Source organism: Euprymna scolopes, chromosome 3, assembly GCF_053919585.1.
Source record: "Euprymna scolopes isolate OS-2025 chromosome 3, ASM5391958v1, whole genome shotgun sequence".
In the NCBI taxonomy this organism is placed as follows: Eukaryota; Metazoa; Mollusca; class Cephalopoda; order Sepiida; family Sepiolidae; genus Euprymna; species Euprymna scolopes.
In genome coordinates, this window is record NC_136484.1 from 48,190,627 (window position 1) to 48,208,192 (window position 17,566).

At 32.3% G+C, this 17,566-nt stretch overlaps 1 protein-coding gene across 3 annotated transcripts in view; it reads right to left on the bottom strand.

Moving 5' to 3' along the window:
- The window catches only part of LOC145254776 (uncharacterized), a 96,476-nt gene extending 93,982 nt beyond the window's left edge, over positions 1 to 2,494 (bottom strand). For 2 of the 3 annotated variants that reach the window (XM_080113571.1, XM_080113561.1), the window contains exon 1: positions 2,331 to 2,465. The gene's annotated coding sequence lies outside the window, so the exon portion shown is untranslated. Of the gene's footprint in view, positions 1 to 2,330 lie in introns of all 3 variants that reach the window. The other variant, XM_080113553.1, reaches the window with a different exon arrangement.
- Between the last annotated feature and the right edge of the window lie 15,072 nt (positions 2,495 to 17,566).

Sequence of the window (17,566 nt, forward strand, 5' to 3'; positions counted from 1 at the left end):
TATTTAGAGTGGAATTCGTTTTGGTATTATTCACAAACAACTAATTTTTACTCAAACCATGTTTTAGTAAAATAATAATAATAATAATAATAATAATAATAATAATAATAAGTACTTATGCAGAAGAATACCAATCATGTTGAAAACATTATTTAGAAACCCATTCTTAACATGGGGGGGGAGCATTTTGTAACTATTCTGTACTTTCACCTAACAGTTTAATAAACAAATACAGTAAAAACTGAATCTAAGTTGAAAATTCTATCTAAAAAAAAAAAAAAAAAATAGCACGGTTCGTATTCTGCATATGTACAGCAACAACAATAACAACAAACAAAAATAAATAAATAAGTTACAGTAAGTTTCATTCACAATGTGAAACGAAAACACTAAAATGAAAACTAAATCGGAAAAATATAGCTGCCACCTTTATACACAAATCGAGAAAGGGGGTTAGTTAAGGAATGACAATGGCTCAAGTTTACAACCCTGCTTTTTTTTTTTTTTAAATTAAGCCATCGTTTTCTCTTAATCTTAGCTGGCTTTCTTCTGGACTTGTTTACAAAGATGGTCACTATATTTTTCCGGTTTAGTTTTCATTTCGATGTTTCGTTTCACGTCTACGATGCCACTGAGTGTTTTTAATATTTATTTTTTATTTTTACTAAAAACATGATTAAAATAATAATAAATTGTTTGGAAGTAAACGTTAAAACTATACCGAAATCCATTTCACTCGAAATAATTTAGGCGATTGAAATAGGAATTAACTCAGTACCACACAGAAAAATAACACGGTAGTTTTTACATCAAGAAAACATTTCGGAATAAGAAAACAATTGGTAAGTTTGAAAATGAAAACAAAAAAAAGTGGTACTAGTGCAGTAGTGCACTTACTGATCCGTGCTGAAATAATAACGTTATTATTTAAAAAGCCATTCTTAACATGGGGAGGGGAAAGTGTTTTGTAACTATTCTATATTTTAACCTTACAATTGAATAAAAACATATAAAACTTTAATTAAACTTAGAAATACAATTTTACAAAAATAGCGCGGATCAGTAAGTGCACTCACTAGCACCAAAAAATGTAATAAGTGGAAATTATTCAAATAATTATTGACGTTGCCAATTAAAATGGAAAAGAATGTCTGCGATGAAATTTAAAAAGAGTTGAAAATCATATTTATTCTCATCTGTTTAAAAAAACAAAACAAAAAAATACGATCATTTATTTTGTTGTTGTTGTCACTTTAAGGAAGAGTTTATTTATCTGCTCTTGAGACCTCGTGTTAATGTGAGATTTTGATGCGGAGGTGAAAAAGGAAACACGGGAGGGGGGAGAGTATAAGCCACAGAAATAAATATTTAAAAGAGAAAAAGTTATGCAATAATAAGGATACATTAATATTGGACTAATTATATATATATATATATATATATATATATATATATATATATATATATATGAGAGAGACAGACAGACAGAGAGAACTTCATTAGAATTGTTCCCTCTTTTTCTTTCTGTAAATAGAAATTGTTAATGTTAAATAATTAATTATAATAGAAATATGTGATTATTTTCTTTGTGCTTAATGATATACAAAGCAAAAGCACTGAGCACTGCTTATTATATAAATTATTATTTTTTTTTTTCATTAAATTTTAAATATTACACGAGAAAACATTAAAGGATTGATCATGTAAAAAAAATTTTTAGTCGTATTTTGGTGTTAAAAAGAAAGTTTTATTTGGGGGCTATTTAATTATGCTGACCAGAGACCACCTCAAGAAAAATTAAACCAGGTAACTCATTTATAAGATAGCATAGGTAACGAGATTTACTTCAGTGTTGATATAGTAAATAATAAATTAAATACAGAACGTTTGAATTAATTAAATAATAATTTAAAAAAATAATAATAGTAGGTTTATGCACAAGTATTTTTACTCGAAGTTTGTTTTCCGATCGCGTGGCCTTGGGAAATCAAAGAAAGCGGGGGGGGGGGGGGGGCAAAAAAAAAAAGGGGCAATAATTGGGGGGGCATATTGAGGCTCTGGAAATATTTAAATATTTCTAAATAAGCGAGGGGTGGGGGTATGAACACAGAAGTTAAAATAATCAAAGAGAAGTTACGGAAAATAACATCACATTCAGACGATCTCTTATACTACAGGATTTCTTTATTCAAATTAATTATCGCTTTCCCAACGGTCGAGTATCATTTTTGTGTGAGCTTTTGTCTAAAAAAGATTCGCGTGCCAGGTCGCCATGATGGTCAGAGACAGACGACATGAATTTCCCGAATGACAACTATCGTCATACTCACCTTCCAACTTAACCAGGGCTTTCGTCACTACATTGGGACTTGAACTGTACTTTGCATGGGCGATTTTCACCATTACACATTCAAAACACAATATCTCTGACAAGGGTACCGGAAGTGAACCGAGCTCCATACTAGTGTACCGGAGTAAATGGAAAACGGAGAAGAAAGACACTCCATCTTCTAAATTTTAAGTTAAATATTAATTTATTGAAATGTAGAATTTTATTTTAATTGCAAAAATGTAAAAATGGTTATATTTTTCCTTTATTTATATGATTTTATTTAATTGAAATGTATAATCAACGAACCGGTTTACGCATAAGCATTCCAAAACTTGGATTTGTTGCCTGTAAATTTGAGTTGCGTTTCGTCAAATGTAATAATTAGCACAATCTCTTTTAAAATATATTATAATAATTCCAAATTGATTTCATGAATAAATTGTAATTATTCAAATATAATTATTTGGTGAGAAAAATTTTAACAACTCGATTTCAAATATTTTAAATATTTTAAAAATAAAATAGCCATAATATTAAACCATTATTAATTATTGAATTAAATTTTTCTTATGAATTTTGGTGAACCAATGATTTTTTTTTTCTAATAATAAAATTAAATTACCATTTCATTTCAATATATAAGAAATTAACATACAGAGAGAAAAAAATAAAAATTTCATTAAAAGAATTGAAAAACATTTGATGTATTATCTTTATTGTAATTTTTTGTAATATTTTCTGTAATTTGATATTCAAAAAGATATATATAGTTTATTTTACTTGTAAATATTAACTCTTTAATATTTATAATATATTTTAAGTTTACCATTTTGATTACCTTGGTAAACTTATTGTAATTTTTATTATATATATATATATATATATATATATATATATATATATATATATATATATATATATATAATTAGTTACTATAATAATTATTAATTACCTACAGACACTAGTGTTTCATCCTTTCAGGAATCATCAGTGCAAGCTTCATTAGCAAGGACTTAATCCATTCAGCTACCATTAACCACGAGAAATGCTGTTGAATTTAAGCATTTATTTTTTAAATGTTTTTTAACGTCTGTCAGAGTGATCTAATCATTATATGATGATCTGTGCATAAGAGCTAAATTGAGCAACTTTAATTCAACTGAAAGTGCTCAATGGTAAGAAACGAGTTTCTTAAAGGGGCTGACATAAATATTTACTATAATAATTATTCATTACCTACAGATATAATTGTTTCATCCTTTCGGGAATCATCAATGCAAGTTGTCACGATTAACACCAGTCAATAGATTCGAACCCAGCAACAGAAGCATCTCCGGCTTCATTAGCAAGGACCTAATCCATTCGGCTACCGTTAACCACGAGAAATGCTGTTTAATTTAAACATTTATTTTTTAGATGCTTTTTAACGTCTGTCAGAGTGATCTAATCATTATATGATGATCTGTGCATAAAAGCTAAATTGAGCAACTTTAATTCAACACAAAGTGCTCAACAATAAGAAACGAGTTTGTAGCAGACCGGTGATATATTATAAATATCACCCAGTCGTAAAAAATAGGAAAATTGAATTGAATTGAGAAAGAAACAAACAACGCGTTAAATTGAAAGAAACAAACTAGAATTTATTTCATGAAGAAACAAATAAAAGAAAGGGTATAACACGTGTTTAGTTTGGCATGTGTCTCTCGCTGTTAGCTGGTGAGAGGGAAAGTCTATTGTTGTAGAGGCCATGGAGAAAGAAAGTGTGTAAGGTGTACGTACTGTCAGTTAGCTCTTGCCCCACACATAGTAGCAGGGGCGTGAAGCATGCCCCGAAGGGAGCGGTAGGTCCGTCGATTGCTCAGGTCGAGAGCTGAATCGAAAAAAAGGAAAAAGCTTAGGTCTCTTGCTTTTGTAGTTGTTTCCGGTGTCCTTTGCGCTTGTGTGGATTTCCTTTAAAGGGAAGTGACATTGCCCATGTGTGCGTACATGTGCATACATGTGTGTACGTTAGCGTGTGTGTATGCACATGAATGTTAGTGTATGTACATGAACGTGAATATATGTACGTGTGTGTGCGTATGTTTGTGTGCGCTTATATGTATGACAAGAAAAGTGGCTTGAAATGTGAACGCGTGTTTTTGTGTGCGACTAGAAAAGGCTTGCTCAAGTTTCTTAAAGGGGCTGACATAATTATTTACTATAATAATTATTAATTACCTACAGATACTAATGTTTCATCCTTTCGGGATATATATATATATATATCGATATATCTATAAAAGTGTCTATGTGTGTGTCTGTGTACATTTCCCAACGCAATAACTCTGTCAATTTTTAGTCTACAGACTCGAAATTTGATATACGTGGTACTGAGGTTTGGGAAAATCGATGTAATCGGTTTTCGGACAGAAATTTTGCTATTAAGGGGTCAAAGTTCAACGATTTGACCTTTGAGAACTCTACCAAACTCCTCCGGTAATTGTGGGTCTAAACACTTGAAATTTTAGATATAGGTTCTTTGGACATGGATCTAACTTAATTACTTGATTTGAGCCTAAAATCATAAATGTCAAGGGGTCATAATAGGGGTCAAAGTTAAAAAAAATTGACCTTTTTTTTTTTTTTGCTTAGCATACATCTCCAAACACCCGGGCAACGCCGGGCTGAAATGCTAGTATATATAAATTATGGGACAATTTTTGTATCCTTATTTTAGATGTCAATTTTATGTATATTGTTTTGCTTTTTACAGTAAAACAAATTAATCTACTATTATATTGTTATATTGACAGTGACAATAACTGAACAAATATTGATAATTAGGATAAAAATATAAAGATTTTTTTGATAGAGGGAAGGCACAGAATAGTTAACAAAGCCCGCCTCCTCATGTTAAGAATGATTTTCTAAATAGTAACATTATTACTTAGAAACTCATTTGTAAGATGGGGAGGGGGCTTTGTTAACTGTTTTGTTTCTACACTGTCTTCTTATTTTGTAAAGCAACTGTCAACTATTTTCAATTGTTTATGAAAGAATTCAAATAGTACTTTGTCAACTGACAACAAACTAATACAAATTAGTTTTGCTTTAAAAGAGAAATTAAACTTTTTGTTACTTCAAAATTTTCGATCGATTACAAGGAAAACATTTGAAAAAATATTTAGAAAGATCTCCTTCCCCCTTCCAGTATATTTTTTACATTTACAGAAATATAAGCTGACATTACATGGGGGTAGGGATACAGTAATTTGAAAATTTTTCAAATGGAACAAATCTCTAATTACATATTTAGAAATTTTAAAGGAATTGGAATCAAGGTCGGTAATTGTATCGGAATCAGGAAAATTGTCCCCTTGCTAGTTATTACTAATATTAGTTTTAAATTCACGCATTATAGATTATCTACAAATTCAAGCAACAAACATGTTTTTAACAAAACAATATTTCTTTACAAAAATGTCTTAAAAATGTATGACCAATTAAAATGCAATCAAAATACACAAAAAGGGATATGATATAGAAATAGAAAGATTTATTTGGTCTCACTCATCATATAACGCATCTGTAAAACCAATTATTGATAAGATCTTCCTAAAGCTAATAAATTAAAATTTTTACTTCACCCTAATACAAAAGCTCTTTAATTAAAATAATGTTAAAGTAAGTCACTTATGGACCCCCTAATAAGAAACACATAAAATAAATAACGCAAATAGATTGTAATAGCAAAAACAAAAGCAACTGTCCCAACATTGTACATGGTAAGTGTCTCACCAAGAACATCTATATATCTATAAAAGTGAGAATGTGTGTGTGGGGGGGGGGACAACTCTCAACCTATATACTCAACGAATACTTGAAATTTGGAATATAGGGCATTCAGATATGGGGCAAACTTTTTAATAGGTTTTCATCTGGAAAAAAAAGGTTGCTAAAGGAGTCAAAATTGAAAAATTGATACTTGGGAGTCATCAAATTTTTATCTGCTTTTCAACTGTTTCACGACTGTACATGCACGAATCGTTCATATGAAAGCTTTTTGTATGTGCATAAGAAAGCTACTGATGAATAAGTAGGTTTGAAAACACTTTGTAAGGATTGTGGCAAGCTGGCCTAATGGTTGTCATACTTGACTCACTGTCTTTTATTTTTGGTTTCGATCTTAGCTCGATTATTTTTTCTTTTTACTTAGAAAAAACATAGAACTTGTATGCATATGTCTCAGTTTCTTTCCATTTTTTTTTACTTCATTTTTTGTTTTTTTAAAGGAATTTAACATTATGTTTAATACCGGATAATGCCAGGTACATCTGCTAGTAGTCTATAAAGTCATAACCAAAGAAGATAAGATTAACAGCAGAAAAATGTACTTTGCTGGAGTTACAATGACCACAGGTTAAGTTTTTTTTCAAACACTCTATTCTTTTTTTTTTATTACATTTTCACCCCAAACAAGGCACATTGCCATTTTGGTGTAGGGGGCTATTATCAAGAACATAAGCTACTAGGGTACTATGTAGGGAGTTGGGCAGTAAGATGTCGGTTCACGTTACACTTGAACTTCTGCATGTCAGTTGGGGAAGCAGGGAGCCGGAATGGAATTCCAAAGTCTAGGGGTTCTGGGGAAGAAACTACTGGAGTAGAAAGCTCTCCTACATCTAGGGATCTCCACTGTGTAGAGGTGGGATTTAGCTGCTTGTCAGATTTGTCGAAGGTATTTACATCATAGGAGCACAAGTGCTTGCAGTTCATCAGAGCATTCACCATTAAAATACTTATAGAACAAGCAGAGGGACACAACATCTCATTGGTGGGACAGAGGCTGCAGCTTAGATGACAGTTATGGACCTATCAGGTTGGCGACTCTCATTTGAACCTTGTCTAGGAGTGAGAGACTAGCAGCAGATGCACCAGTCCAAATATGACAACAATACTCCATACATGGGCAAACGGTGGCTTTATAGAGGTACAGGATACTTTTGGGCATTAGTAGCTTTCTAGCATGGTAGAGAGAGAGCCTACCTTCTTCGCAGCGGTCCTGGCAATGCTCTCAATGTAATTGTTCCAACGCATGTTTCCTGTGAACGTTAGGCCAAGCAGTTTAAAAGATGTACTTTCAGATAATGAATCTTTGGCCATTGCTATTGGTGGTAGAGAAGGTGTCTTGTAATTATTGAAGGAAACAAGTTTAGTCTTGGCAGCATTGAATATCACCATCCATTTTTGTCCCCATTCTACTACAGATTGGAGGTCATCCTCTAGTGTTTCTGCCATTTCCTTAGATATGTATTCATTTGTTTTCTTGTCATGCCTGTTATAGAGTGTGGTGTCATCAGCATATATATCCATCTATGAGGCAATTTTTCGGGGAGGTCATTTATGAATATTAGGAATAATAAAAGTCCAAGGATAGGCCCCTGAGGCACTCCCGCATTTATATCATATTGTTTAGATGTACGACCGTCGAGGACAACCTTGATTTTTCTCTTATCTAAGAAGGATTTAATTATCTTAAGTATTCGTCCAGTGGTATCGTATGATCTGATTTTCCTGAGAAGACCTTCATGCCATACCCTGTCAAAAGCCTTGCTATGCTTATGATAAACATTAAAGAGTTCTCTCTTGCATACACACACACACTCTCTCTCTTCATTTAATGCTACTTTTCCCTCATCTAGAGATTAAACATCCTTTGATATTTTACAAGCTCACTCTCAAGCCCTTATGATTCAGTGGATCATTTGTCAACAAACTCTACTCTGTCTTGTTTCTAAGCCTGCAATTAAAGACATCCGTTTCTGCAACAGTTTATTTAAGAAGATGATTACGTCACATGACTGTACTAACATAACCAATTTGTCCCTAGGATAATCTCTTTGCCAGGCAAATGTAATACAACTTGAAAATTTCCTAACAGAAAGTAGGAAATTATTAAGAATACATCAGTTTACAAAAGAAACGGGTTCTAGTGCAGTTTGCAGACTAAAGATATCTAAGCATCCACTCGGGTTTGCTTGGAACTGGATGGAAACTGCAGAGCATCAAATAGATCAGCCAATCAGAAAGCGGCAACAAATACGAACGCAATTTCCCAATGAAAAGCCACAAAAGTAGCAGACAACTTTTGGATAAATATTGGAAGAGAATTTTTTTTTTATTTACTTGGGAGCCACCACTTATCAAGGCTCGAAGGCCGCTTGAGGATAAGGGTTAATGACTGTAAGGTTTAGTAATCTTTAATGGTGTAATTGAGTAGAATATGATTATTTATGGTGATGGCTCAACAAAAACTTCTTTATATATGATTTGAAAGGCTATTATGTTATATTCAACCAAGAAGTAGGCCAGCGGAACAGTGTTCCACAGGTGGGCAGTTCATGGAAAGGAGTTTTCATGGTATCTGCTTTAAATTTAGGAACAGATAGAGAATGAGGAAAATCATATATAGTGGTTGTAGCTAGTTAAGTGTTTTTTGTGAAAGTTTGGCAAAGGAGGACCATAGATTGGAGTTGAACACTTGCCATGCAAATAACAATAGAGCAGAGACAGGCTTGCAATGTCTCTTCTGTGGGAAAGAGGTTAGAGGGAAAAGAAAAGGGTATCACCTACTAGGTTTCAAGGTCAGTTTTGGACTCTATCAAGGCTGGATAGGGCACGCCGAGCAGCTCCTGCCCATATGTGGCAGCAGTATTCCATTTTAAGGTGTACAGAATAAAAAAAAAGAAAATTAGTTGTTGCCTGTAAATCATGGAGCATAACACTACAACAAATTTAACCATCCTCGACAAACACCTACAAAAACCTGAACAAGTAAAAAAAAAAAAAAATTACTAGCAGACAAAATGAGTTGCAGAACCTGTGGCGTGAAATGCATCCTTGGAAAATGAGCCTCTCACCGATGGTTTCACCTGGAGGTGCACAAACACAAAATGCTGAAAATGGAACTCGTTACAAATTGACACATTCTTCGAACAATCTCATCAGAAAATCGGTCAAATCAAGAAGATGAGATACCTGTGAAAAAGAGTTTTTAAAAAGTAGTAACAGCATCATCTGTGACATGGGATATTAATCTCCTTCCCACGGCACGAAGATGTGGCACAAAGTCAGGAAAGTGGGACTTGAAAAGCCAGTGTCCTGGAGGGAGATCATTCTGGCCTGCAAAAAATGCCTGACCAACTATTTGGCATTCCTTGGGAGGGTTGCCTCAGGCGATTAACAATAAACCAACCCCTTTTCAAAGAGTGAGAAAGAAAAGCCTGTGTGTGTGTGTGTGTGTGTGTGTGTGTGTGTGTGTGTGTGTGTGCGTTCATATACCAATAAAACCAAAGTTAATTAATTAAGCTTCATGATTATCAGTTTTCATAATGAAGCATGCACATAATATTTTTGCAAAAAATCAAGACAACAAAATATAAAATACGAACATCATATTGTGTAATTTCTTATGTGTTACAATTGTTTTGTAACCATTTGGACAAATTTAAACATTATATTATTCAAAAATATTCCCAAAATAACTACTCTACTTGTCATATATATATATATATATATATATATATATATGTATATATATATATATATATATATATATATATATATATATATATAAAAATCGGTCAATTTAGCTCTTATGCGTAGATCATCGTATAACGATTTGATCACTGTCTGTCCTGACGTAATGAACATTTAAATTAAAATGTTTAAAATTCAACGCTATTTCACACGGTTAATGGTAGCCGAATGGATACGGCCTCCGCTAATCGAGCCAGAGATGTCTCGTGTCGCGGGGTTCGAATTGTTCGACTGGTAGTAATCGTGACACCCTGCACTGAAGAATCCCGAAAGGATGAAACACTAGTGTCTGTAGGTATTTAATTATTATGGTAAAAAAAATAATTATATATATATATATATATATATATATATATTCATAATACCTATTTTAAGGAAACAAGCAGTTTAGACAACTCGTTCATCCTCATTTTACTATATTTCTTTCTTTCTTTATTATTTTGATTCCCTTCGAATCGAGTAAGTATCCCACTTTTGTATCTCTTATTTTTAGATGATGTTTCTACAATTTTCTATTTTGATATTCATTTAATCTTTTAATGTTTTTTCTATTTTTATAATTATTTTTTTTCCTCTCTGATTTATTTACTTAATGATTTACTCCCCCCATTCTTAAACTACACCTTTCAGATTTTAGCCTCTATTTATATGTTTAGCTATTCATTTCTCAATTTGCCTTAGTTTCGTATAAATTTTTATTTACATGCTACAATATATTTGTTTGTCCTTTTCCCTTTTACCTGCTATTTTTTACGAAAAACTATAAATTAAAAGGTTTATTTAAATGATTTTAGTTAATATTTATCATCGCCTCATACTGGTTATATAATTAATTTAAATGTTAAATCTATCATTTTCAACCTTATTTTAATATAAACATAATATCTTTGTTTTTTTTATTTTTAGTATTCCCCTATTAAGTATATCGAAACAATGTAAGGGACATAATTCGATTTTGCCTACATTTATCAGTTCATAAGTTTATTGAAATTCCTTTATATTATTTATTCACTATTTTGACTGTTGTCTTTATTAATCTCCTATGCTTTGTTTTAAACTTGTAGGTCTCACATTATTCTCTTTATAGCAATCTAGGTTAAATTCCTCATTAGTTTATTTCAGACTTATATTCTGATTTAATCTATTTTAATCCATCATAATCTGTTCAACTTAATATTTTACACTTATTTGATTTCTGTTTGTGCTATTGAAATTTCCCAGGTGCTAGTTTATTATAAAAATTATTAAATTGAAATCTAATATTTTTTCGCTTATTTAGGTTATATTTAGTTTATTTTTTATATGTTAAGGTAATGACCTACTAATTTATTTATTGCTCCATCCTAAATTCCTCGTATTAAATTTAAAATTCTCTTACAATACTTACATTTCACTTATAGTTAATTATTTTATTTTAATTAATTAATTAATTAATTAATTTTTTATATACATGTTATTTTAATCGGGTCTTAGGTATGATAATAGAAATTCATTTTTATGCAGACAGCTTTGTATAACATCAAGCTTTTTGTTTAAAATTTCTTCTTTGAAATTCACTATGTGGTATGACTCAAATAAGCATAGATTACATCTTTTTGATTTACTCGGCATATTTTTCTTAGTGCAAATGAAATGCATTCATTCATGTTTTTTTTGTTGTTTTTTTGTTTTTACATAGGAGTCACCACTTATCAAGGCCTGGAGGCCACTTGAGGATAAGGGTTATAGAGCGTACAGTAGTCAATGGGATAATATTGTAATCGTTAGTAATGGGAATTTGGTAAATTGGATTACTTAAGGGGGGGCAGTTCATCAAGAATTTGTTTATGTTGGACTTGAAGACAAACAAATTGTAGTCAGCTGGGAAGCAGGCAAATGGTTCAAAACAATGCATTTCATTATATTTCCAAAGTCTTTTCGGACACACATGTGCTTTTTAAAAGCTCTGTCTTTTCGCCCTTTGACACTGTACTAGCTAGTGCTTTCTCGCCCTTGAATTCAAATGTCCATTTTCCCTGGAATGCAACTTGCTTCTCTCCTCGACCATGTGATGCATTTTTCTCCCTTTTTCTTGTGATGCAAGCTCATTCACACTTGCTAATTTGCATGCATGTTTTAACGGTTGCTGCTAATATTTTCACTAGCCAGCTATCCTTTGGCTGCTGCAGATATTTTCAGATGCGCCCATATGTGCTCTGTTACATTAAGAGTTCATCATTCAAACGTTTTAGCCTGACATTCACAAGTAATATAAAATTAGAACAAATACATAGAAGACACTGCCAAGTTTGCTGCAAATAATCTGCTAGAAAAGTACTCACATCTGACAGAATTCTATAACTCCATATAACTATATAAAGCCACCATTCGCTCATACATGGAATATTGTTGCCTCATATTGCGTATCTATTGTTTTGTTATGTGCTAAATCATGTAATAACAACTCCATACAAAAAATAACAAGACCGACAAGGAACGTTTAATGTTTGGGATAGCTTTTATGCACAATAAAATTTTGGTTTAAATTTGAGTGTTAAAAAAGTTCCGTTTTATGCTTGGAAGGAAAGAGAAAGGAAGGAATTAAAAGACAAATGTTTTTAGAGATACTTATTCCTTTTGCTGGAGGGATATCTTTCTCTTCAGTTTTTGGTGGTTTTGTAGTAGTCTTTAGCAGAGAAGTGTTGTCAGTTTTAACTTCAAAAGTAGATTTTCTTCTCATTTGATGCTGTGTCTTTTTTTTTTTTTTTTTTTTACATAGTAGTAACCACTTATCAAGGCCCAGATTTTCTAACACCCATCAAAATATGGATAAGGGTTAAAGAGTGTACAGTAGTCAATGGGAAAATATCATAGTAATTGATAGTAGTGTAAATTTGGTAAATTGGATTATTTAAGGGGAACGGCTCAGCAAGAACTTGTTTACGTTGGACTTGAAGACAACTATATTGTAGTCAGCTGGAAAGCAGGCAAATGGAAGACAGTTCCACAGGTGTGCAGTTCTAAGAAAGAAGCTTTGTTCATGGAATCTACATTTAGGTTTAGGCACAGATAAAGAGTGGGAGAAATTATTGATAGTGTTTCCAGATAGACGAGTGTTTCTTGTGAAAGTTTGGTCAGGTGGGACCGTAGACTTGAGCTCAGGCAAGCACTTGCCGTGAAAATAATGATAAAGCAAAGACAGGCTTGCAACATCTCTTCTGTGAGAAAGAGGTTGCAGGGAAGAGAAAAGGGCATCCTCTACTAGGCTACAAAGTCTATTTTGAATTCTATCAAGGCAGGATAAGGTCTTTCTAGCAGCTCCATCCCAGATGTGGACACAATACATTCTTGGACATACCTGGCTATTATATAGGTATAGAATTGCATCAGCAGTGAGATATCTACTGGATCCCACCATTTTTCTAGGGACTTTGGCAACGGATTTGATGTACGTGTTCCATTTCAGATCAGTAGTAAAGGTCAAGCCCAGAAACTTGTCAAAACATGAAGCCTCCCCAAGACAAGAGCCATTCATTTTTGCTTTCTCTTGGTTCCTATTCTTTCTTCTCTTTTTCCCGGTTTACAAAACCACGACTATTTATATCTCCCCACCAGCTCCTAAAACACGCCAACTGTTTATACTTTATTTTAGACGTGCATGCTTCCCATTGTTCGGATTAATTTTTTACTGTATTTCTTTTTTTGACTGGAAAAGTGCGTGGAGCCGATGTGCAGAGACGCTTTTGTACACTTTGTATTTAACAGCCGATAAGTCAACATCCGGTTGGGGTTTTATTATTTTTATTTATAGATCCCCACATATTTACCACTAGTCCTTTTCTGTTGAACAGGATCCAAAAGAGAGTTTCCAATCTAATAGGTCCCGCACTGTCAACCAAGCTCCAACCTTTGTTCCATCACCGTAATGTTGCATCCCTGTGCTTGTCTTACAAGTAATTAAATAAAATGTGCTCAGAGAAACTCGTAGCATTGGTGCCCCCTCAACTTAAATATCCTGACTTGACAAGCAGCAAAATTTCACCCCTTCACTATAGAAGTTCTTTGATGCCCGAGAGTCTTTTAATCTAATAGTTTCTTCCTTCAAACTGAAATTCCCTACTCTTTCTTGTTTCCTTGATTGTATTAATATGCAGAAGTTTAAATTTAATGTGAACAAATATCTTGCTGCTCAAATCCCTTCTGAGCATATTCTTATAAGCATGATCCCTAATTCACAATAGTACCTTAAGTCTCGGTGGCATTGTGCCTTGTTGCAGGTGAATATGAGAAAAAAAATGATGATTACAAAGATACAGTAGAACCCTGGGATACGGTGGCCCTAGGATACAGTTTTTTCAGGTTACGATGTGGAATATGTTTTTTCGGACCCTGGTTACGGTATTTGCACCACCTTACAGTGTTATTTATAATGTTATTTGATTATATACATGTGTGTTATATACTGTACTGTATTTTGTTACTAATTTTTAATGCTGTATCCCGGGGTTGTACTGTATGTAATAAATAAAAAGTACACAAAAGAAATAGCTTGTAAATAATAAGTACCCATGTTTCCATTATAAAAAGAGCAATCTACACAGCCAAGATGGAGGATAAGCAAGCTAGGTTTCCAGATATACTAAAAAGAGATAACAGAAGAATGAAGAATAGTAAAAGAGATGACAAAGATGCATATTATTGGAGAGATGTGCATTTGGAATGATATTGGGATGCTATCAACAGAGCAAGAGTGGTTGGAGATTTTATTATAAGAAATTCTTAAATACTGAGTTTTCATTGGATCAAGAAAATCTCCAAATTGTAGAGGTACTATCTGATTCACCTATATGAAGAAAACTTGGGATTAATGATGAAGTACTGAAACTTTCTTGGATACCTATTCCTAAAAAGTACCAAATATGAAGACATAACCAAAAGAGGTAAATGAAACAAATAACAGGATTTATTTATGCTATATTTTAAAACAGCATGTCAGACAAAATGATTACATGCTTGGACCAGAAACTATAATACATTAAATAAAACACAATCAAATAAAAACCAGAAACTATAATACATTAAATAAAACACAATCAAATAAAAACCAGAAAGTATAATGCATTAAATAAAACACAATCAAATAAAAACCAGAAACTATAATACATTAAATAAAACACAATCAAATAAAAACCAGAAACTATAATACATTAAATAAAACACAATCAAATAAAAACCAGAAACTATAATACATTAAATAAAACACAATCAAATAAAAACCAGAAACTATAATACATTAAATAAAACACAATCAAATAAAAACCAGAAACTATAATACATTAAATAAAACACAATCAAATAAAAACCAGAAACTATAATACATTAAATAAAACACAATCAAATAAAAAAAAAATACAGATCAAAAAGGGAGATCAATATAATTTTTAGGGTTTAGAATGCTTTTAGGGCACAACCTAATAAAATAAATAGTTCAATACAAGCTTCTGAAATGACGAATGCAACAACTTCATAAAATGTAACACAGAAAAGGTTTATTAAGGAGAATGTGATATGTTCCTTGTCAAAAGCTGGACTCCGGCTACCTGGTGCTACCGCGGTAATTGTTCCCCATGGAATCATTGATACCGTTAGAAATCACTGAGATGGAGAGAGAGAGAAGAAAAGGGAGGTCCATTCTGTTTGGTGTCTCTCTCAGTAAGGACAAGTTGTTCTTCTTTAAACCAGATGCTGGCCGATTTCCTTAGGGGATAGGAAGGATCAATGCGCTGTACCCCTGATTGGTCAGTATGTGGCCAAATAGCACAGGGGAGAGGCATTGATTCGAGGAAGAAAGAAGTCTCATTTGTTTCGGCTACAAATTAATATTAACATTTGCATTTAATAAAAAAGAAAACAAATATCACAATTTCACAACTTATCTTCTAGAAACTTCCATTTTTAATGCATGACTATTACGGATCGTTTTCACTTGATTCCACTCTGCGTTCAACAAGAATTAAAACAAAACAAAAATAAAACGTCGTAACGTGCCAGTGTTCAGTCAACTATGGATTCTACTGTGCCGTTTTTAGGGATATGAGGTGTGTGAAGGGGATGGAGAATAGAATTGTCAGATTTTTTTTATGCTATATTTTAAATCAGCATGCGAGACAAAATGAGTATATTAATACTTAACACATATTCTAAATATATATGGCATGATCATATTGACACAATGGTTCTCATTAGATCTGCAAAGTTCAGTAATGTTAAACCTAGTCGGTACCAAATGGCTGATCATTTAGGAATACCAGACAATGTATGTAGGAGAACATTGATACCTCCATTTACGAACTGAAAAAAACATAATCTTATCATTACTCTCCTAACCAGAATATACATGTGACTGGGGAGCAGTTGTAAATTTGATATTTCCTAGAAACTTCCTCCCTCGAGTCAACCTGCCTAGGGTGAATTCCGCTTGTATATTCATATATATATATATATATATATATATATATATATATATATGAATGGAAATGTATAAAAAAGAATACGAAAAGTATAAAAGCTTATAACTTTTCTTTATTCGTTTTCAATAGGTGATGTGCAGGAATACAAAATAATATTATGAAAAAAAATTATTAAAAAACTTTTTTTACAGGTACATAATTTTCGACCGATCCTTCAGTCTTCATCGGTGTAGTGAAAGTATATACAGATATAGATATAGTAAGTCGTAAGTTATAAAATATATATGGCTTAATTGTCATATATATTTTATAACTTACTACCTAGCTCTACCTACGTATTGAGCACTGTTGAAGTAAATACTTAAAGTTTATGCATAAATTTATACTTTTGTATATTAATTTATGTGATTAAATGAAGTAATCATATATATATATATATATATATATATATATATATATATATATATATAAAATTTATTTATACAAACATTAATGGCTACATATGTGCATACATGTTTCTGTAATCACCCGCGTTGGGGGATTACGTCTTCAGGCCAAGAATTACCGTCGAGAACTGATATTTCAAACAAAAACATTTTCTTATTTCGTTTACAAAGTTAGAATGTAACCTGGGTGGGGGTTATAAGCAGGGTTATAAGAAAACCATGATAAAACACAAACTTTCAAATTGTTTTTTTTGAGATGAAGATTGATAATTGATAATTGATATGTATTGTTTGGACTACTGTTCTCATTTTAGGTGTTATTTTCCCAATGTTTTGGTCGATCTGACCTTTGACCTTCTTTCAGGTGTATTACGTCAAACAGGGGAATTTGTACAAAATTTTGAATGGAATTTTTATTTAATCCATTGCTCTTGTCCCATTAGACATGACTAGGGCTATGACAACAGAATATTCTTTTCATTGTTTTGACTCTCGAGTATATATCCAACACAGACACAGTTAATTAACTGAGAACCACATCACTCTATATATATATAAGATATCAACAACTACGCACTCGAGAGTCAAAACAATGAAAAAAATATGCTGTTGTCCTAGCCCTAGTCATGACCAAGTATAAGTCTTAAGTAATTTGTAATTGTATTCTTAGTATCACGGGTACTGGGGATTGAACTTTCAACCTTTAGAAGACTGTGGTGACTTAGAACTGAATATTACGTAAGTACTAATATATTGTA